The sequence below is a fragment of the Lycium ferocissimum genome, chromosome 3, assembly GCF_029784015.1.
Source record: "Lycium ferocissimum isolate CSIRO_LF1 chromosome 3, AGI_CSIRO_Lferr_CH_V1, whole genome shotgun sequence".
NCBI classification, from domain to species: Eukaryota; Viridiplantae; Streptophyta; class Magnoliopsida; order Solanales; family Solanaceae; genus Lycium; species Lycium ferocissimum.
In genome coordinates, this window is record NC_081344.1 from 20,580,573 (window position 1) to 20,586,060 (window position 5,488).

Below are 5,488 nucleotides of genomic sequence, written 5' to 3' on the forward strand. Positions count from 1 at the left end.
TGAAATGTGGACTTTATTGTTTAAATTCTTCGAGTAGAAAAGATTTAATTTTGCCACTCATCCAACATGGTTTAAACTGCCTTAAATTGGAGCTCTAGCATAAGTCATGAGCAAAAGTAAAACTTTTTATCCTAATAGAAAGGATAATATCAGACCAAAAATCTTTTGTTATTGCCTCAATGGATAACTGAGTTGAATATTTTGGTTCTCTCCCTTTCAAGTTTCATCAGAATTAAGCCAAAAATTAGAATACATCCTCGGAAAATCAAATTCCATCAAAGAGAAGCCGATGAAAGGCCTATTTACATAAAAACTATCATAGAATCGAGGACGAATATCTATGTGATCCCATAGACTTCTTTTAAGCATGTCAATTTGGAAAAAGAGTTGAGAATCTCTATTTCTGTTAGATCAACTATCATTCCAATGATCAACGTCTTCCATAATGATATTTATGCTACCTAAAGTATGACTTGACGATCGGAACATATATGCATACACCTTGTGTCAAAGATATATGGATATATCTATGTGTCAAAAAGATTCTTTATTTGTACATCGGTTCCTCCGACAGCTCGATTGGCTAAAGCTTTAATTCTCTTTTGAGTATGCATGCTCATCTTAAGAACATATTCCAAGGCCTTTAATTATAGGGAAAGTTACAGCAAAGGAACAAAACCAAACCAGATAACCACTAAGCTGCTACTGTTACTAAAAGCCCTTACAAGTTACAACAGAGATCATACAAAAGGATGATACAAAGTATGGATTCTCCAAAACTTCCAAGGACATCCAAAAAGTTTTTGACTATTAATAACCAAAAAGTCCATGACAAGGAAATGGTGAAAAGAAGTTGAGTAAATATTTGATCGCCCTCCCTCTTTTTTTCTTTGTCAGATCTTCACACATCAAAAGATATGTCTAGACTAATTTACTCCTGCCAGATAAACGGAGAAGAGCTAACATCAGTTGTACTATAAAACGAGTCCTCTGCTCCACCATAGTATGTCTCTTCCTTTTCCTCGTCCCACTTGACGACCTCCTTTATACACTAGAATGCCTCATCAACTGTCACACGGTCTCTTGCCCGAGCTTGCCACACAAATTTCTTTCTACCTGAGAGAGAAGCATAGAGGTCTTTAAACTTCATCGCAACATGATAATAAGCTTGGTTTGCTAGTGAGTGGTTACTGTGCTGAGTCCGCCTGGAGTGAAATCAGTGAACCACTAACAAGAGTCCAATGGTACACGAGCGACCTTCTCCCGAACAGATCATGCTTGTTCAAGATTAAAACAAATGGGGTCTCTTTGAAACCCATTATTCTAAAGAGTTCTTTGATATGCGCCATCTTATTCTGAATAGTGTACCACTGCCACAATCCTCCGAAGCAAGCCACATCTGATCATAGTCACACCGGGCAACATAAAATACTACAATACGAACATCTTCAAACATCTTCACTCACTTGCATCCGTCATTCATTCTGGTGGCATTTACTCTAATTAACCAATACCTGTCAGGAAATGAGATAGTCTATGTCACCTAGACTCAAGCAGATTATTTGGATGAGTTCATAACATATGTTTAACCTTTAGCAAGTTTTCAACTATGTTTCCATACAAAATGCTCATGTCTACCTACAAAGATGAGTCACCAGAATGTCAAGGCAAACTGAAGATCTCGGAATACAGGAATCATTCAAGTAACATTTCTCCCTTAAGAATCATTCAAGTAACGTTTTTCCCTTGAATGTTTCCTGTCTAGTAGGATCCTTCCACACCTCTTAAACTAGGGGAGCATAATCACTAGTCGCTGCTGTGAAAAATGCATCCAAATCTCCTGTGGCAATGATGTCCAGTAGCCAATGCTTCAACCTCGGTTCAAATGAATACATGCACTGGTTAGTTTTGGCTGGTTCCACGTCACCACCTATAAAGTTGAACTCAGTTACTAAATTACGTCCATTAGTTCCTTTGACCACGACACTGTGGATCATCAAACGAAGATGAAAACCATTTAGTCAGTATAATCACAAATAATGAAGGTTCTTAACGTACTAACGAGGATACATCTTGACCTTGGTAAACTTGCAGTATTTTCTTACTAAGTGGCATGCAGCACTTAATCTCCATATGAAATTCAGTACGTCTCTGAAATTGGTCAAAGGTTTTTTTGTTTTTTTTTTTTAACAATGAAATAGCTCCCTTGAAGAGTCACCTCTGCGACTTCATATTACCACACAGAATTGTGAATTTACTCTTTACAAACATCAAGAACAGAACAGAACTGCTCTATTCCTGATGTATTTTATAGGAAAACGACATCCAAAAGGGAAATCCGTGACAAAAGGTATCAATTATAGACAAAATTTCCAGAATGATATTGCTACTTTATGACAAGAGAAAATCACAGAGGACATGGTCTCACTTCTGAAATGGCATGCACTCAATTTAAGTTGGGTAGCAAGGAGCGGCAATACCTTAAATAGAAAGACGATAAAGAGGTCAGTTTCCGGGTACAAAAGTACATTTCAATGACAGTCCTAATAAAGATCTGAACAATCTCTCACTTCATCATGCAATTACGATTAATTCCCTCCATTCAGGAAAGGGATGTCCACAAACAAGCTGAAAGAAAGAAGGGCTAATTTGGCAAGCAAAGAAATGCTTACTTTTGGATGTTCAAATTGTGTATGTTCAAATTCATGAACCTAAATGACTATACTCTAAACCTTATAAATAAAATCCTCATATACACAAGGCACACATCAATGAAACTCTAGTTCACTTCCCGCTAATTTAATTAAAGAAATTGAATAGGTTTGATCAGCAAATAATGGCTAGTTGAGTATGAGTGAAACTTTAGAGCAGTAAAGTATAATATTTCTGCAATTCTTTTCTTTCTTCTTCCTCCGCAATTTGAAAAGTAGGACAGGGATTCCACTACGGACACAAACTACAACTAGTGGGATTAGAGTCCTCACCTCTGTCCGCAGAGGTTAAGGGGGCCAGAGCTCCAAGTCCAACGGTATGACCACTACACTACCTGACTGGGGCAAAAACTCTGTAAATAACCAATCACTTTTTGTCACTACTTTTAGAGATTTATTTGAAAGAACCTTCAGCCTCTGTTCTTGACAAAGCCTCCTCCTCCCAAAGATACTCGTACAGGTTGCTTTAAAACATCATCTTCATAACCTGAATTTCTTCAGCAGTGAACTTGTTGCCATATAAGAATTTCGGGTGCTCAGATGGTTGTGCAAAATAAGTATAGTAAGGGGAAATGGCTAAATATACCACTAATATCCGATTTAGAGCAGATTTACCCTCCGTTAAAAGAGTTTCCGATTCGTGCCCTTGCCCGTTACCCATTTGGTCGGATATGCCCTTTCGACTAACAAAAGTCAATTAACCTATTTAAAAATATTTTTCCTACTTTTTTGTTAAAAAAAGAAGAAGTCAAGTTTGTTTAATTAAAGGGAAAAGGACCATATATATCCGTGGACTATTCGATATAGAGCAAATATACCATATGTTAATTAACCTTAAGTTCAATGCTCCTCTCCTTCGTAAGTACCTTTCCCCTCCTCCCCCGCCATCCGCGACCAGTTCATCTATCTTCCCCACCCCAAAAATGGCCATCAGCCTTCTCCCATAATAATCACCATGACCACCAATTCCAAAACAACAAAGAACAAAAAAATCATCTCCCTCAGGGTTTAAAATAAGGTATACTAACACAGCGTTTTTTATTTTGATTAGAAAATAAGTGTCGCATTCGTAATCAGAAGAAACTAACTTTATTTTTTCAAATGTATCTCTATTTACTCAAGATAATAAATAGGCAAGAGTCTTATTAATTAAGGATAGTTTAGTCAAATACCTATTTTTATTTTTTTTTTGGAGTTAATATTTTAATCGGACGGAGTACCCTTTAGGCAATAATAAGAAATTAAGTAAAGAACACTACCCCGCCTTTACCGAAGCTCTGGTCATTGGGCCACGATGAGTCTTTAAGCTTTCTGAAGGAGTTTACTCAAATCTTATTCTATTTTTCAACTTATTGATAGCCCGAACAATGTGATTGAATAAATCCTCCTGCGGGTCAAAATCTTCTCCTCCTTCTTAAACTCCGTTCATATTTTCATAGAAATCTCGATCAGGGATCTGCGAGAACAAGAGCCGCTTTTGTATCATATCTAAGGGTTAATTGAAGAAATAATGTCACGGTGTTTTTTTATTTTATTTTTTTTAAAAAAATAATTCCCAAAAATAGTAAAAAAGGAAAAAACAAATCAACTTCCAATTTTTAAAAAAATTATAAAGTAAAAGTGCAAATAAAAAACAAAAACTTCAAAATAAAATTTTAAAAAATAAAATTTTCTAATTAAATTTCGTTTTTAAAATAAAAAAAGGTTATAAAAATTTAACTGGAACCTTCCCAAAAACTAAAAAAAAAATAAAACAAGGAAAAAATTTTAAAAAATGGGAATCGGATAAAAAAATATCTTTTAACATCCGGGGGGGGAAAGGTATTGGTTTTTGAGGGGGTAATAAAATTTTTTATAAATTAAATTAAAATTTAAAAAAAAGACCAAAAATATATTTTAAAATAAATATAAATTTTTTTTTTTTTATTTTTATTAATTTTTAAAATGCTATAATTATACTATTTCAAAAATTTTTTTTTTAAAACCAAAATTAGAAAAAAAAATTTGGGGTTAATTTTTTTTTTAAAAATTTATTTTTTTTAAAAAATAAATTTTTTAAATTTTTTAAAAAAAATATCAAAAAAAATAAAAAGGGGCAAATTTTCTTAAGAAACCAAATTTTGAGACCCAAAGGAAAGAAAATTTTTCTTAAAGAATCGGGGGGAAATTGTTTTTTCATTTTTGCGGAAAAAAAAGTTTTGTCTTTTTTTTTCGACCCAACCCGGGGCGTGACTGCGTCCAATCGGACACTTAGCATAACACTGAGTGTTGGGCAACTCGCTAATTATATATAATCACATATAGCCTCGGTTTTCACAAAATATGACATATTAACATAAAGGCTAGCATGATGTCGAAATCCGAAATATGCACAAAAGGAAAGGCAAGGGCCCGTGGGGATATTAAAACATAAAACACACACACATAGGCGAAGTATAGCCTTACCCCCTGTCCCGGACCTCTAAAGAGTAACAAAATCAAAGTGGGACGGGGGAAAACGTCCCCGAAAAAAAATACATTCATCGAAAATTATTAAAAAAATCGGTGAAGAAGGGCACTCCCGGAAAAGAAGAATAAGGGGTTTGGGGGGTGGATCCCGGGGGCGTCGAAACCCGGGGAAAACGCGCCCCCCGGGGGAGCGGAATATGTCGAGTATGTAAGCAAAAAACAAAACCCTAATAACAAAATACGGAAAATAATATGATATGCAAAATAAAAAAATATTTAATTAAAATATAAATATGCAAGGCCCCGACGATGGTCGCCCGCATCGGGGC